The sequence below is a fragment of the Pectinophora gossypiella genome, chromosome 4 (assembly GCF_024362695.1).
Source record: "Pectinophora gossypiella chromosome 4, ilPecGoss1.1, whole genome shotgun sequence".
Taxonomy (NCBI): domain Eukaryota; kingdom Metazoa; phylum Arthropoda; class Insecta; order Lepidoptera; family Gelechiidae; genus Pectinophora; species Pectinophora gossypiella.
Window position 1 is genome coordinate 17,744,322 of NC_065407.1, and position 18,653 is coordinate 17,762,974.

Consider the following 18,653-nt stretch of genomic DNA (forward strand, 5'->3'; position numbering starts at 1 on the left):
CCATCGAACTCAGTGAGTATCTTCTCATCAATAGCATAGAATAAGGAATGATACTAGGTCAATAGAAGAATTTATCATAAAGGATCACTGTTTCTTGATTTTTCGTATGGGTTAGAAGGTTGATGTGACCAACGTGACCAAACCTCAAGGTTCCTGATAAGACTCGTATAAAGGACTACTTTTATGTTGTAAGTTAAATTGTGTTGTAGTGCCCTTACCGGGTTTCTTTTTGTACTTTACACATTAGTAGCTAAGTAGTATGTTTTTTTAAATATAATAGGCTCGCCTTTGACCACAATCTCACCTGATGGTAAGTGACGATGTGGTCTAGGGTGGGTGTGGTGTAGGGTACGGTGGTGGTGGTAGGTTGTTTTAATTTGTTTTTTGTTTTGTTTGGTGGCAAAATTCACAGAACGGTCTCTAAATATTTCAGTGGGTAGATGTCATCTTTACTTTGTTTTATAAAATATTTAATCAAATTTTTGTTACAATGTCGCATCGAACTGAACTGCACTGAACAGATATTGTTATAGAATTGTATATATACTAACAATTCTTATTGTATAATTTAATACGTGTGGAAATAAAGTATTACCTCGTCCCTTATGTTATGGCCACTGGATATGCTTTACAGTTTATTCGGCCAGCAGAGTTTATTTAGTTACCTAGTTTGGTTTCAGGTGACCTAACTAGCCTGTAACTAACGGGTAAACGTCAACGTTTTCGTAGCACAAACAACTTGTAAATCGTATTTCAAATGCAAACCAGTAACTTAAATAGTGTAACGTGAGCTGACTACTCTAGTTATTTATAAGTAAAATAGGTAGTTCATGTGCACTATCTCTTACACTTTGTACGTACCTACTGATATAAGGAGGTTTATTCATCCAAACAAGTACCTATGAAACTTAAATTGATCGGTTCTTAAGCCAAAAGTACATCACAATTCTTGTCATCACAAATCGTACCTAGAGAGTTTATAGTGTTTTTATGGAATTATTATCACTATACAGAATTTATTTTTACCTAAAATTTTGTTTTGTTTTGTTATTTTGAAAAGTTCAGATGTCATTACACGCCGAATTCTTCTAATGATGTTATGTGAATTTTTCAAATTAACAAAACAAAGCTCGAACCTTATCAATCAATTCCATATAAAACTTTCACAACGCGTACGATGAGCCAATGCGAAGCTTTATAAGGAAGTATGCAAAAGATGTAAATATGAGTACATGTTGTTCAAATTCAAATATTTTAATTCGGAAACTAGTCGATATTATGTTAGTAACAGACAACTTCATCTAGCATTAGAAACAGGAATGAAAGATGACACATAATAATAATCATAATACTGTCTTAAGCGGCCTCTACGTATTGGCTTCGGCCCCACGCACGCCTTCCAAAAGTCCGGGACTCCATAGGCCCGAGATATGGAAATGACAAACATCATAATACTACAAATGACAGATCCGAGCCACCGATATTACGATAAGTTGATAAAACAAGACTTTTTATTTATAAGTTTTGAAAACATTTCCAATTACTCCTTAAATATTAAATAAGTGTCTGGTCTACCACTGGTAGCCACTGTAGGCAGGGGCAGTCGGTACCCCAAATAAACTATTTTTTTATTTATATCTTTACCGCACATCGGATTTTGTATATTATGTAGCATCAAATATTATGCTGTGGCTTATCCCTTGTTGCATATTCATTAGGTGACTGTTTGATCAATTCTGACATCAACCTCGAATCTCCAGCAGGTCACGTCAAAAAGAAACTGAAATAAAACTACTGAGACTACAAATCTAAACATTTCAAAATTCAGCTGATGATGGCATAAGGTTGCATCTATCTACACAAGCGAAAATGCGAGCGTCCGTTTGTATATCTAACAGTTATAAAAAAAACTGTGGTTACGTATTAGCTCTATTCTTATTTATTTATTTGTACACAATAAAACAGACACGAGGAACATACAAAGAAAACAGACAGTACAAAGAGTATTGTTCTTGTTTAGTGTGGTTGTGAGGTCGATTGATCGCCTCTCCAGCCCCAGTGTCAGGGTCATTATCGGCCGCCTGGCGCCTGACATGCCTCATCTAGTTCTATTGAAACGTTTCACTTTTTATTCTGAACGAAACATTTTTCTCTTTTACTAATAAAGCAAGTTAGCAAAAAATCCGTCGCTACAAAGTTAAATGTTACCGGTGTGTGACATCAATTTGGAGCAAATTAGCCGGGGCTGTGACAAAGCGTCAGTAAAATTGTTGCCGGTTAAAAAAGTTGGTGGTAAGGTGCGGCCTCGAACACAGCGGACAGCGGGGAGGACCATGCATCGAGCAGACTCGCAGGTTTGACTAAATATATTATTAGTATTGGCGTCGATGATACCACAAAGCCTGAAGACGCAAGGCTTCAAACAGTGTTTGAGAGACATGGACACGCACAGTGGGACTAATTCGCAAACTGAAAGTCTCTCAACGTGCTACGGAAAGAGCTGTGCTTGTAATTTCTCTCAGAGTATTTTGAATTCTATGACAAGAAGTTGGTTGTTTTTGCTGGCAGAGTGATGCTAACTACATCCGAGGCTGATCACATAATATATTTTCTTTATTCAGGCTATCGATTTTTCTTCGTAGGACCGTCAGGCCACAAGAAGTTTTGTCTTATCATATCCTTTTCTCCTCATTAAACAGTGAGTGTAACGTGCTTCATTCCTGTGAAAGCCCTCACCTATAGTAAATTCTTACACGCAAGTTCTTACTCACAAAATCACTTACGCTACAGTAAGTACATAGCTTTGCTTGGAGTCAAAATTTCCACGTTACCATGCTACCACTCGCTGTCATACTTATCATTTGTGGCCTGAACCTATCGCACTCCCATTGACAACGGCGTCATGCACAATAATATATTTTTAAATATTATCTCATCGCAACACTCAGGCCACCGCTATCGCTATAGAACACCATACAGACTGTTGATACTTGAGCCTAAGATATTTGAGTTCAGTCGCCCTGCTACCCGCGGTAGTCGTGGCCGCAGCCGAACAAGCGACACAAAGGTAGAATGTGAGCACGCGTCACCGGGCGGCTTCTTCCGTGCGGCCGAGTGGCGCGGGCGCAGGGCGGCGGCGGTGCGCGGCTCCACGTGATTGCGCCGCGACAATAGACAATTTGACACTTTTAGAAAAAAGTTCGACCAAGCACGTCATGTGATTTATGAGCGGGTCCCGTATGGGTTTACTATCTACAGGTTTTTCGTGTACGTTGAAATAATAGCCACAATGTAACTTTTCGATGCAAGGAATAGGTGTATAATATACTACACACCTCTATCAATCTTTTCGGGAATACAGCCGTGCTGTGTTACATTAAGTAACTTTAAGTAAATAGCTATAAAATGAGTACATTTACGTAAAAGTTGTAATCTCTCTAACTACCCTACATATTTTAAAAAGCAAACTAGGAAATCAGTTTAGTAATCAGTCAGCCCAAATGAGCTACAAATTTGATTTTAGTTTTGCTCCAAATCAGTTTTGCATAGGTCGGACTATTTTAGAACTTCAAGCAAGCTAGCCTACTCACATCTTACGGAACCCTAAAAAAGTGAGTTTAATTAGGGTTCTCTCACCGTGCCATTGTGTCCACGCGTACGGAAGCAAGTATTTAAACTTCCATTAGCTCTCAATGCGCGGTTCATAATTGCCACTCTATTGCCATTCAATTGGAGCAAATTGACTCCATTCGCCAACGCCACGCCACGTCCAAATGTCAAATGTCAACAAAAGACTGTAATAAACTTTACTTTTCAACTCCTTCCAATCGTTCTGTTTGACTTACGACGTGAAGGGCTTGCTCCCCCCAACCCCAGCGTAATTACACGTAATTTGAGGAATCACAAGTGTAAATAATTGAATGAATGATTACAGTCATATTCATAAATGTCTTTTGTGTTTTGCGAAAGCTCATGAGGGTTCTCAATTAGCCCTTTTTATGTTACGTAAAATTCCTACTTAATCATAACATTTCTTTTAATGTCGGGGAGCTCATGAAAGACTGCTTCTTCAGCTGATATACAACAATAAAAAGCTTACAACGCGAAGCGTCACATATCAAATTAATAACGGTCGCGTAGATCCATGCAGATTTTTAAATTTGGAATGCCGCATGATTGGCCAGTGCTATTGGCCGCGCGCCCTTTCGCCCGGAAACGGGCGCACTCGACCAATGGCAGCGGCCACATTTGCACAATCAATTTGGCCAATCAAATTCATTTTCAGACGTCTGTGCATCACAGAAGAGAAAGCATTGTAGAATGGCGTCCTTTCAGTTCTATTTGAATAACCCATGTATATGTGTTGAGTGTGACCTTACAACGATAGACCAAACACTAGAAATAAGTTTCCTCACTATTTCGCTGGGGTTGAAATTTGAAATACCGTTTGTGAAATGAATACACAACATATAGTATCATGGCTGTATCCCCGTAAGGGTATTCAGAGGTGTACAGTATATACAGCCACTCCTCGTCAGCTATGTGTCCTATGTTTTAAGAGGCATTGATCCTGGAAACCACATGATATCAATTATCTATGATCAATTTGAACTTTAGAACACAAGGGGGACTCGTACCCGTGACATTACGATCTTCTTCTTCTATCGTGTGGATTGTGAGGTGAATTACCAACCCCATCAACCCTGGTGTCAGGGTTATTACTGAGCCGCCATAGGCCCCTGACATGGCTCACGTAACGACTACGTACTTACATCAGTAAGTAATAACCGAGACCAACGGCTTAACGTGCCTTCCACGCACGGATCTTTTTACTTTTTGCACAGTCAGGTAATCAGCATGTAATTTCCTAACCAAACTAGGGATCACAAAGTGATTTTTGTGATTTGTCCCTACCGGGATTCGAACCCGGGACCCGGGACATTACGATGTAATATACCTATGTAATTTAAAAAGTGTTTCAGCGAGTTTCCGTCCACGCAGTCGTGGGCTTCTCCGAGATCGAGACATTTTATTATCATCATGATCTCTCAGTAGGCTTATATGAGTGTTAGTTCGCAGTCACATGACATTTCATCATGGATCTGCCATTTTTTAACTCGTCTGCCCTTCAAATATTAAAACAGCTATAATGTATTAGAAAAGTAATTTAGAAAATCTGCTAATTCCATTAAAGTTGAGTGACGTATCAGATGAAACTAATATGGGATTATCCTGATATCTGTAATAGAATCTGTACACCAATGTACGTTGGATTAGATGTGATCACCTTATGGTTTATCAGGGGGGCGCTGTACCTTTTGTTACTGTTAATATACAGTATCAATAGGTACTTATTATTGTTAATATAAGTTTATTTTTACCCGACTGCGGCGTAGCAAAAGGAGGGTTATGTGATTTATTTTCTCTTCTATTGCTTTTAGGATTTGTTATATATGTCACCGTAAAAATCACCAAGGGCCACCCCCGCCGCACCCTAACCTACTGTTATGCCTTGTAAAAATTATGACAAAACACTATTATTCTAAAAAAGAATTATGGATATCTATTTATTAATCCCAAAAATAAGTTATACCTAACAAACCAATATTCCTAGATGTTATTATGGGAAAGTAAAACTATTATGCTAAAAAACGTTATGCAAAAAGGATCATGATAATTAAAATTATGACAAAAACATTTATGCATTTTAAGAGAATCCCAAATTAACATTATGCTCACTCTAATAGTTTTGTAACTCTATGGTATAGCACGCGAGGTGCGTTTCAATTTGACGGTTTCACTTCGATAAATTATAATCTACCGAAAAATAATACGTTAAATTGTAAGCAATATGATACGATTCATAATTATTCGACAGTTCACAATCTCGCGAGATTCAAATCGATAGATTATAATCTAACGTTATTTACAATTTTACGGTGACATATGTCAGTCTATCAACAGAAGGCGCGCGATACCAAAGGTTGGGTGTTTGGGTGGTGGTTGCGTATTATTCTTCTCTCTATACTTATATTATAAAACATAACATATCATCACGCCTGTATCCCCGAAGGGGTAGACAGAGGTGTATAGTATATACACCCACTCCTCGTCCAATCCTCCATGTATTATTTATTAATCTATCTACTTACTATTTGCATCACACCAAGAAAGACTGCAAGTTCTCATGTCTTCTGATCACCTTCGGTTCTGCTCACCCCATTGGGGAACACTATGTATGTGTATGTATGTTTGTAGAATAGAATAGATATCGTTTATTATAAAAGGACGCTACATACAATTAGGACAAAAACAATTATGTACAAAAAGCATAGAGGGTGTTCATTATAATGATCATAAGGTGGTGGTGGACGTCTTGAGATAAAAGGCCCTCACTCAGCACAAGTCTCGGCGTGAACCACGACGCTGGTATTATGTGAGGCACGAATGTCTGTAAACTTTTGTAGATGCAGTTACAGTTAAATAAATGAATATAGTTGTTATCGATGTATCTAAAAGAGTGGATTCTCTTTTTCTTCCCTGCTAGCGACCAGCGCGAGGTCGTGTAAAGCTGGGTGCACACGACACGTCTGCGCTTTGCGGTGCGTTGATGCAATTAGCTCGGCTGATCTCTCGCCTTCTAATGAGAACACACCACCTTATCTGTTCAATCAATATTGAAGGATTTTTGAGTTGTTTTACCTATAAATATATTGTGCCATACTATTCATCAAAACTATTTATTATTTATTTATTCCACAGTTTATTTTGTACACAGAAATTGACATAAAGACAGTTCGACTAACACAAGACAGGCGAACCATCCATCTTGAGATTTCGTATCTAAAGGAGCTTCAAGTTATCATCTCAGATAACTTAAGCATTACCCATCCCAGTAAGGATTACGGGCGTGAGTTTATGTATAAATCTATCCACGTAAACTGTCATGTAAAAAGCGCGAAGTTATTACGAATCTATGACACATCATAATTATTATCCACTTCCAGATTCCAAAACCAAATCCGTCTGAAAGTTGTTTTCTAGTAGTTCGTGGCTCTGTCTACCCCAAAAGATATGACGAGCATGTCTGTATGTACCTGTTCACGCCGTCCACCTCGCCCGCCGCGCCGCCGCCGTAATCGTCAACTAATTTCCCATTCGGATCGCATATGAATGCAGTTATTATAATGCGACTAATTGTGTCATGGGAATCACGTGATTGCGCTCCCCTGCCCACCCCGCAGCGCCCGTGGGACGTGTTTGCGAGCCCGTAGAATACCAATGAGCCATCATTTTTAACATCCTCATCAAATGATTGGACTGCATTAAAGCCGACTTTGGCCGAATACTAATTTGATGCAATATTGATATGCATGTGTTTATACCAAATATCGGCTCCGTCCGTTTAATGAAATAAAAACAATAAAAAAAATATTCAACATAATCATCAAAGAAAATGTTGACTTTCCAGGCAACGTACTTCAAAAACAATTATATAAAGGTGTAAAGATTTTTCTTCATACATATGCATGTTTTATCTTTGTTTTTGGGCTAATAATAACCCTTTTTACTACACTCAGGCACAATTACATCTTCCATCCATTATTACATAAACTGCCTATATACGTCCCACTGCTGGGCACAGGCCTCCCCTCAATCAACCGGAGGGGGTATGGAGCATACTCCACCACGCTGCTCCACTGCGGGTTGGTGGAGGTGTTTTTACGGCTAATAGCCGGGACCAACGGCTTAACGTGCCCTCCGAAGCACGGAATCATCTTACTTTTTCGGACAATCAGGTGATTCAAGCCTGAAAAGTCCTTACCAAACAACACATCCATTAACATCCATTATTATTCTGATTAAAATAAAGAGAAGCAATATAAGCAGGAACAAAATGATATACTTACATTATATGAGTCAAATATCAAGCAACAATTATTTTTATATATGCTTCTGCCATTAAATTGTATTTTGGAACAATTATGTAGAAAATAGAAAATACGTAACTATCACGTTAAAACTGTACAATGCCATCTATATTGTTTTTGGTCAACATAACCTGGAAAATCCCTCATTGATTTTAATAGTTGCACGTCATTTTCGAAATTGTTACGCCTGAGGCGAAGAAATGAAAAGACGCAGAATAAAAATTGATAATTCAAATGATAAATCGTGAACCAGATCAACATCTATCATTATAAATCGGCTGTTGATAGTTAAAGGTATGTGAGAAGGGGTCACGTATTTCATTAGGTGTATGAAAGGCGGACCCACGGCCGGCGCCACTGGGCGCTGACCCCGGCTTCATGCAGATAAACATGTCCCAGAGGTACCCACGTCGGTTAGGGAAGCTCCCTGCTAAGATGTTCTATATTACACTACATTGGAAATATGAATAGCTCGTCATCTTTACGGTACACTAATGGACGTTGGGTATTTGGGCAGCGCTCTTTAATCCGAGGGCGTCGGTCTCACGAACCGGAGGCTCCTGGTTCGAATCCCGGTAGGGACATATCACAAAAATCACTTTGTGATCCCGAGTTTGGTTAGGACATTACAGGCTGATCACCTAATTGTCCGAAAGTAAGATGACCCGTGCTTCGATAAGCACGTTAAGTCGTTGCTCCCGGTTACTACTTACTGATGTAAGTATGTAGTCGTTACATGAGCCATGTCAGGGGCATTTGGCATTTGAAATAATAGAATTAAGTACTTTCGCATCTTGCTTGCAGATTTTTCAAATTAACGAAACAAAAATCGACCACATCTGTTTCTGTGATAGTGGTTATAATTCTATATAAAACTGGTCTGCTAAAATTTTGGTCTGCTTTCAGCTTTGAGCACGCAATGTCAATTTATAATCCATACCCCTGATGCATAACTCCGGAAAGAAATTCAAAGTTATGGGTCTACTGGGACTCAAACCTGACACCATCGCAAGATTTTTTAAGGACTTTTTTATCTATTATTAATGTAAAAGCCACGCTCTTATCGGTGTGGCATTCTCTATTCTTGACTATCAAAGGCCAATTCTTTGATTTCTTTATAAAACACGACATTCGTTATTAAGGAGTACACCCTTTTGTAACAGACTTTATTTTTTAGTTTTAAATTTAAAATGTCCCTCCGAATTCGCAACACTAAGCCGTATGGCGAAAGCAATTCCCTTTCGGAAATATGCGCGTGTCCCAGTACACTGGCGAGCTATAGTCAAGCGGCCCTATTGTCAACGAAGGGTTTATCAATCGCCAAATAAATTGACCCTCGCTGACCGTTGGCCCTTGCCCTTTATTTCGCCATGCTCGAATGAGATTGGATTTAGTTACGCGCCTTTTTGAGCCGGGCGCGGGCTCCGGACAAGAAATATTGTAAACAATCGCGACGCATGACTGTTTTTTATCTATATCTTGTTTATAGGGCTGAGCCGTGATTTATGATATTTGTAAATAGTTCACCCCTAAAATCTTGATGTCTCCCATATCGAATTTATTGTAAATAGATATTGATTAGTTTTTTTTTTCTGACGTGACTTATTGTAGATTTACTGCAGATGACATTAACTAGTTGGCCGAACAAATGGGGAGCGCTGAAGGCTCTCACCCGGTGCAAAATTTAAGACAACAGTCCTGAGGGTGCCCAGTTGAGCGCGAACATCGGCTCAGGGCTTCGTATTTTAAAGAATTATTCGACCCTAGTGGGTTGATAGCAGTAAGCGCTGAAAGAGGGAAATCGTCGACCACGCCGGCGGGGTCAGTATCGAGGCTTTGAAGTTTTTGTTGTCCCGAGCTGATTAGCCGCCTCTATGGCTAGAGTAATCGGGTCGTCAAGATCGTATATAACCCTTTGGGCGCCGATAAATATTTATTCGAAATGTAAGTTTGCACAGAGATAACAGCACTTACTTAAGTACTTATTCACTTCATTTACCTATACAGTAGGTACATACGTTATGTAACACCGAGATGAAACTTGTAAAAGAGACGATAATGGAATGAAAATAGAGCTATAACCCTGTAGGTCAGTTGGAGAAATATGAAACATGATGTAAAGATTATTTTTTGTCATGATACAGCGCAACGCAAACGCAAAAATACATGTTTTAGGATTACTGTGTAAAGATTAGTATGTAAAGTTTTCGAGTGGAAGCGACAAGAAAAAAAAACAATTTATAAATACATAATTGATAGTTAGTAAAACTTTGATTTAAAAAAATAATCCACAATATAAGCTGTAACCATTTCCAATTAAGTGCGTAACAAGCGCGCGGATAAAGGGCCGTGCGCACAATACACGGAGTCGTTAAATAAATGCAGTGTCAAATGATAATGTTAATCCGTCACATACAATGTGTCGGGAAACGCTCCCACGGGGTTTACCCGCGCAGGCGGGCGGGGGGGCGCGGGCCTGGGCGGCAGGTTGGCAACATAAATACCTTTTAAAACATAAACCACCATGGCAATCAAGAGCTTGACCAACTACCTTTACCAAGCCATAGTTATGGCACGAGATCGGTGTGCGCGGGCAAATTCGAAGTACCTACAGTCAATAATTATTATGGCGATAGAACTCCCAAAAAGAGACTTCCCTACTTACTGAATAGTTTGCCTGAGAACATCCGTCTAGAACCAAATAAAAGTAAATACAAAAAAAATACTTAAACAATACCTTTTAGGCTCGTGTCCTAGCTAATTTATGTTATTAATTGTTAAATTAGTATTTTTAAATAATGTGATACATTCAATGTGCTCCTACTTACAAATTACTATTAGATATAAGTTCTTATTAGTAGAGACTCTTTCCTGCAGACAAACTGTTTAAACAGTTTTGCAGGGTATTGACAAATTGTATATTTAGTATTAAGATTTAATAAATAAATAAATAATAAACAAAACACTGTATTTTTTTAGTTATTGAAGAGACGACGTCACCAGGAAGTGAAGAAGTAGAAGATTACTTTTGCAGAAGGCATAGGTAATTTATTATACTTGTGTGTAGTGTACATAAATATTTAATATAAAAAAGCAAAAGTAGACTCATATATTAGTGGCACGTTTAAGACTTTTTGATGGGGCATATATACTAAGCAAGTCTTCTCTTTTAAACTTTTTTATATACTTACAACAAAGTATAAAAATCAAATCAAATCAAATCAAATCAATTTTTTTTTTTTTAATATATTCGTTGTGGAAATATATTCGTCGCAGCCGCCCGTGTGTACTGACGTCACAAGGAATGCGTGCACTAGGGGTGCGCACGTGTCGCGCACTGATTGGTCACATCGCATGACATCGGCCCGCGACGGGTTAACTCGATGATTGACAACCCTGCACGGATCATATTACTTACTTACATTTTAAAGCAAACTAGGTACACAGGCATCCCTATTATAGATTGTTATTCCGAGCTCCGGTTACGTAATCCTTAGAAATTGGCAGTAACCGAAATAGCCTAGCTAATCAGTTGTTCTTTTGCTCATAATTTATTCATCAGTGCATTTCCGTATGCAGATTGATACTTATTTGCATATTTCACCCGAACGATTAAGTAGATATTTTATATTTCACAGTCGACTTTTCACAAAAACTCTAGACTTACCTTCTCTTAAAATATAATGACATAAAGATTAACCGCCTTACCAATCAACAACAAGCAGTGGACATGTGTTTAAGTATTTGACAGCTAAGCAAAAGTTAATCGAATTATGAATTTTGCTTGTCTGTCATATATGACATGTTCAACGCTTGCTTATTTTTTATCGGTAAAGCGATTAATGATTATATTGTTGTAGTTATATTTATTATATAACACTAAACAAATGTTTTGTAATTGGATTTTTCTTACTTCGGTCCCAAAATAAAATAACAAAATTCATCAGCTCCCAAAATACTCAGTGATTTAAAGAAACCCTAAACTGAAATTAGTTTCGTAGTTCCGTTTAATTAAGTCACAAAGCGGAGCTGAGCGGGCGCAATGCATTGTGAAAGGAGGAAGCCCGCTAGAGGCAGGAGTTGGGGTCCACCGGTCCAGCGGTGGAGCGCAGTGGAGCTTACTGGACCTGATCCCGTGTCCGCAATAAAGCGAAATTTGGACACATGTTTTAGGAGTAATTTATAGGAATGCAATGCAACTGGAGAGTTTATACGGCTGCGGGTTCAAATCCTGTCCGAGACAGACTTTTCCGATGGAGTTTTATCTTTGTCTGTTTATAGGGACTCAACTCAACGCATTAGAGTTGATATAGAAGTGTATTATGGGTTTGTATATGTAAACCTACTTATACCTAAATACCTACTACATAACTCACGTCCTTAGGTACACAGATTGGGTACTAGCCATGACTAATAAATAAGTCAATCCTACTAATAAACATACTTTAGAAGATTTTTGTAAAGTGAGTAGTAGATTGGAATAGAACAAAAGAGATGGAAAACGGCGGGCCAAAATGTAGTAAATTGGGAATAATTGACAAAATTTACATAATTTTCTATGTGTGACTGATAAGTTTAAACCTATAAATTCACACCGTTTTCATCTTATTACATCTTGGCCCAGGAATTTATGAAATCGTTTCAGTCTCCTTTCTTCATTGATTTGAAATCGTCAGAAAAACTAAAACTCGACCCGACTTCTAAAAGCTACAAGTACTTACGTAAACGTATAAGGGAATTAGTAGGCGTTTCGTAACTTGACGCAACACTCCGCTAAACACGCGGCGTAATGCGAAATATATTCATCAGCACTTCGCAAATTAAGTGGTTTTTCGACGCCGGAGGAAGATATAATTAATAACCTGGAGTTTATAAATATTTATTGGGGAAAAATGCTGATGGAATATCGTTGCGGCTTCGATGGGATATCTTGCGATAGGTATTCTCTATTCAGGGCTTCCGAAAGACAACCCGCGCAGCTTCCCACACTATAAATGCAGATGCGAGCCGGTTTAATCTAGATCTGCACTCACACACATTCACACGTACAGTGTGGGACGGTTCCAGGGCTAGATTTTAATACACAAAGATAAGGATATGTTTACCTATTTGTATGTATTGTGTGGGGGTGAACTTTACGGACCGCCGCGGTCGTTCTTTGGTCGAGTCTTTATGTATTTACCTAAGACTATACAAAATGTAGAGGATAGCTGACTAAATATAACCACTTTTGCAATAAATAAGAGTTTAGTGCGAAGTGAGACGCGTAGAATCACTTGTTGTAGTTAAAACCACGAGAGAAGTCCATATTGACGTATTTAGTTGCAAGGTTTAATTTTCCATGCATACTTTTACAACGACTCTGACTTTGTCAAAATGGACTCTTGATGATGTGCCCTACATACAATCTGTGACACTCCATTGATTTAATATGCTGTCATTATAATCGTTAACTCTACTAATTGTTAATCTTAGGAAAAAGATAGATACCGTATATTATGGCATTGGTTTCAAATAATCCTCAAATAATTAGCCGAAAGATTCCGTATTCATCCTACTACAAGCAGCGCCGGGATGTCCAGCTAGTCGCACGGGATGGCCACACACAGCCCCCGCCACACGTGCCATACACACATACGGACAGAAGCGTTACCATATTAATTATTCATCGAGTCGGCGTATAAACCAATTTCACGGTTCTTTGCTCGCGAATCGTGCGCGGCTTATATACAGCCCGCTTCACAATACCTCCGACACTTTATACGGTAATAATAACCTTATAACGCTTCAAGGAAGATATAGTAAACTCCGTTTTCTTGTTTTCTTGCCTTAAAATGTATGGACAAAATATCTACAATTTCCTTAAATACTACGTTTAATTAACGCATCGTCTTCGATATGCGCCGCGTGCGGAAACGAGCGGTGTTAATAGAATGAGATATAAAATAGAAATATTGTGTCAATACAAAGCAAGCATAACATAACAGCACGCCTGTATCCCCGAAGAGATAGACAGTGGTGTACAGTATACTCCTACTCTTTGCCTGCTATGTTTAAGTCCCATGTGTTAGGGGGTGAGCCTATATATTTTTTTAACGTGGCTTATTCTACATTTGCTACATAGGGCATTAACGACGCCCGGATACATCAGATACATAAGATGCTAGAAAACTAGCTTGTTTTTCAAATGATTCGAAACAGTTACTGTCCAAAAACTACACTTTGTTTGGAAAGCCCGCATAACATGTGCATAAAAGTATAGTACAATAAGATACCTGAAAAATTTAAATACGGACCTACTAAGATAATGATTTGTAAATAACACGAATGGCTAATAAATAATAGCTTTTATAGCATTAGTAAATTTTTGAACTTTCAATAAGCATGCTAATAAATAATTAGCAGGATAGAGATTCTATGACACTGACTTATATCATATTGTGACGCTGTGCCTACCTATCTTAAGCGAAAAAATGATTTCTGATTTAGAAATCACTGTAAAAATCATTGCTCTGGTAACTCCAATAATGTTACTTATAGTAAAAAGCGCGATAAATTAGCTCGTCCTGTAGAGCAATAACTAAACGCGGCTACAAGCCACACCGCACACCACACAGCGCGCGATCAAATTTGCTGCGTCAGTGCGGGTGTGCGCATTACTATACTTATTGTTTTAATTGATGCCTGCACTGCTTAATGTATACACTATATTTATAAGACTATACTTAGCTTAGCTTTATTGTTTTACTTACGAGAAGGGAAAAACGACATGAAAATCACATACGTAATAATTATAGAACGCTACGTAGACTGGCGAAGCATTTCAGCTTTCTGCGATCTAGTGTACACCACTAAGCTGGTTCAATGTGCATTGGTGGGACATTAACACAGCCAACAACTAGTCAAATCACTTAAGTACATTTTACTAAACGTCAAAACACGTTTGTATGAAAATGGACAATGTGACGACAAAGAAAAACGTGATGAAATGGTAGTGATTTAATAATTTATTTTTGACGTAGGAATCTATCCCAATTGTCACAGTGGTCCAGGCTCGCTACAGCCGATCTTAGGCCTAATACGAAATGTATAAACAATGCGAAACAATATTATAAAGTTTCCAGAGCACGAACTGACGAACAATTTGTTCAGTTTGAATTTACCGAAATCAGCGATATCAAACTCAGTAGACATCTTAATTTAAATCGTTAATTGACAAAAGGGATTTCCTTATACAAACACGGAAGATTTCTCGGGACACTTGCAGAATTAACATTTATATTAATTGAATACATTTTATCGCCATTTTAGATCGTGATTTATACATTTATCGTATAAAGTGAGGGCTTGAAACTGTTGCAATTATAGATAATATAGTAAAAATATAGATATGATGTTAGAAAATGGAGTGTAACATGCTCTGGAGTTTTGTGAATAGAAACTCCTATAACCCGTGACAGCAGCTGCAGGGTGAGGAACACCGAAAACGAATGTTGTAACGTTATGAGGGAAGCCAGAGAACCGTGTAATTTGGTTTCTTTCTATCTTCACGTAATGAAATTCTATCTTGTGATTGGGTAAAACTCATAACTCCTGTAAATTCATTGAAGTTTCAGCCGATCACAGGATAACATTTTATCTGACTCACACGTACTACCTTCTGGATCTCATGTTCTGGACCTTCCTGACCACATAAGAATAGACATAAGTCTAGACAAATGTGTCGTCTATTTTATAACATACCATAAACATAAGCTCACGAATATATCCCAATTGAGGAGATCAGAGGTGTACCATCGCAAAATGAACTTAGTACCCACACCTCACCGAGCCTAGAATTCGTCTAGAAGTATATTTTATTGAGATTTAGATCTTCTTCTTCTATCGTGTGGGTTGCGAGGTGGAGTACCAACCTCATCACCCATGGTGTCAGGGTTATTACTGAGCCGCTATAGGCCCCTGACATGGCTTATGTAACGACTACCAACTTATTTACATCAGTAAGTAGAAACCGGAACCAACGGTTTCACGTGCCTTCCGAAGCACGGATCATCTTACTTTCGGACAATCTGGTGATCAGCCAGTAATATCCTAACCAAACTGGGGACCACAAAGTAATTTTTGTGATATGTTCCACCGGGAATCGAACCCGGAACCTCCGGCCCGAGATTTAGATATTAGCCTTACACTTCAGCGGGAGTGCAAAGAAACAGCCTTTGCCCCTTCATCTTGAGCCGCTTCGTCGGCATGGGCGCATCACTCGCCATTGTTGGTTTAGCGGATGTATATATAACCCAGTAGGGTCGTGTTCAGTCTCGTGATTTAATTCCCATGAATATGAGAGTGCGGTAATTTTTGTTCGCTTGCTGGTGCTCATTTAATTAGCGAGGTCGGCGAGACAGGGGCGAGGCGAATTTGCTGTGTTCGACGGAAATTCCTGGTTCCTTATAAAATCGATTGGCTGTTTTTAATACGAATATGCAAGAATTGAAACATAAAAGAAAATTGACAGTTCAAATTCTATGCATATCTGAAGAGGTAAAACTCACCGAAAAGATAAAATCATTAGATTTATACAAAATTTATTGTTGATGTGCCTTAAAATAAATAAATTTTAATAAAATGCAGTCAAGGCTCGTCCACAATTAATTTAATAAAAAAATGAGATATCCCTTACAGAACTACGTTTACTAGTTTTGTCTAAAACTAACTTTAATTCTTCGATTTCCCGTATATGTCCCAACCCTAGCCAACCCCGCCTGCTCAGCTCGCTCGGGCATGCAGCCTTGATGAATGTATGCTAATACTCCACGGGCTCAGATCAGATGAGACGCCCAATCCGGTCATGCTCGCAACACCGGAATAAGACGTTAACAATATACATCAAACGTTGCTCCTATTTCTACAATCGCTAACAATATAGGCACCTATAACGCAAGCGAAATGAGACGTCTCTCGCAAGTACCTCGACATCGTGCTTGACGCTGCTGTGTTAATTCGGGCGGGTTAATGATTGGACTCATTAATAATCAATATTCACTTATTTATATGATTAGTCACATTAGGTGATGGGATCGGTTATCGACCTCACAACCCTCACGAGCGAACTAGTATACTCTGGGGCCGCGAGTGAATCTATAATGTGTAAGCAGTACGCTTTTCACGTACCTAGTCAAGTCAAATATAGTTCGTAACTGTGGGAATCCCTTCACTGCCCTACAGGGACCTACAAGAACACAACGGTGTATGTAGTCATCGTACTTATAACACACCCTGTCTACGCCATAAAATTTGAATTACAAAATAATTGTTAAGTTCCCCTAAATTCATAGAGGCATCAATGTATGCAGCCGAGTGATCATACGAAGATTTAGGAGCAGTGGGTTGTAATTTAGAGGAATTGCGGAACAATCTCCCCTGTTTTATTGTCCAGACTGTAAAATAATTAAATCTCCATAACGGGGGAGCCTCCGAAGTGGAACTACAAACCTACGTCCGCCATTTTATAGTTGTGGCGAATGTTTTGCATCGGGTTGCGCCGCTCGGGAGTTTACTTCACTCTGTTACTAACTGTACGTATCGGATAAGGCCAGCGCGACTTGACATACACGATCAAATCTCATCTATTAGCTCAGCGTTAGCGTCATAAGTGTTCAGAAGCCAGCTTTCAGCCAAAAATGATTGTACTGCATTAGAATTGAAGTGAAGACCCGCGTTTTATCTCTAAGCAGGATGTGCTCTAAGGTGACGCAAGGCGTGCGGCGCACATGCCTCACATTGTTTGTATTCGAAAAAATACAAACCTTACAGAATATGCGAAAAAACATCACAAAATATTACGATGTCATCTCTACTAAACAGCTGTAATAACAATTGGTTGGATATTTCCGGTTAGAGGTCAGAAGGAACGTAGCATTAGTTTTATATGTATACATATAAGATACTCAGGGGGTACATCCACAACCCTGATATACTTAAATATCTAAGGTTAATTGTTCCCAATATTGAACATTCGGCTAGGCGTCTTCCTACAATGTTCGCAGTAGGTATTGGTCGTACCAACCTCGGGAAGCACTCACCTATTGCCCGGGCTATTCGCGCGATTAACGAAATAGCTCAAGAAAAATCACCCGGGGTTTATTCCTCGTTCGTCCTGAAGTTTTGTCCCACATTCCAAAAAATTCTTAGTTCGTCCCATATCAATTTCGAAGTCTTGCTTCGTCCCAAATTATAAGTAGGTACTTTAAAGGTATAGTCAACAAAAAAGATTACTTACTTACTTATTTTTTTAAAGTTAAATACCAATAAAACAAGTCTTATCATTAAAATTTAAATCACTTTTATTATTCAGTATCACATTCAAAATCACAGAAATGTTATGTTATAATAATTTTAAATAAATACAGAACAGTCAGATCTATGAGAAACAATAATAAGGCAATATTTACAATTAAAAATATAAAAAAACGATTTATTAAGTTTTATTATAATAAAATAATACGAGTAATATTTAAAATAATAGGTAATCCTTTTTTGCTGATTGTACAATATAGTAAGTTTGGCATATAAAAAAAACATGGGCCGTATAAGGAATACAAAATGGGACGAAGTAGGAATAAAATATTTAAAATTATATTTTGGGACGAAGGAAGAATATTGTTCGGGACGACATAGGAATTTTTTATGTGGGACAAAACTCAGTGGGACAAACGAAGAATAAAT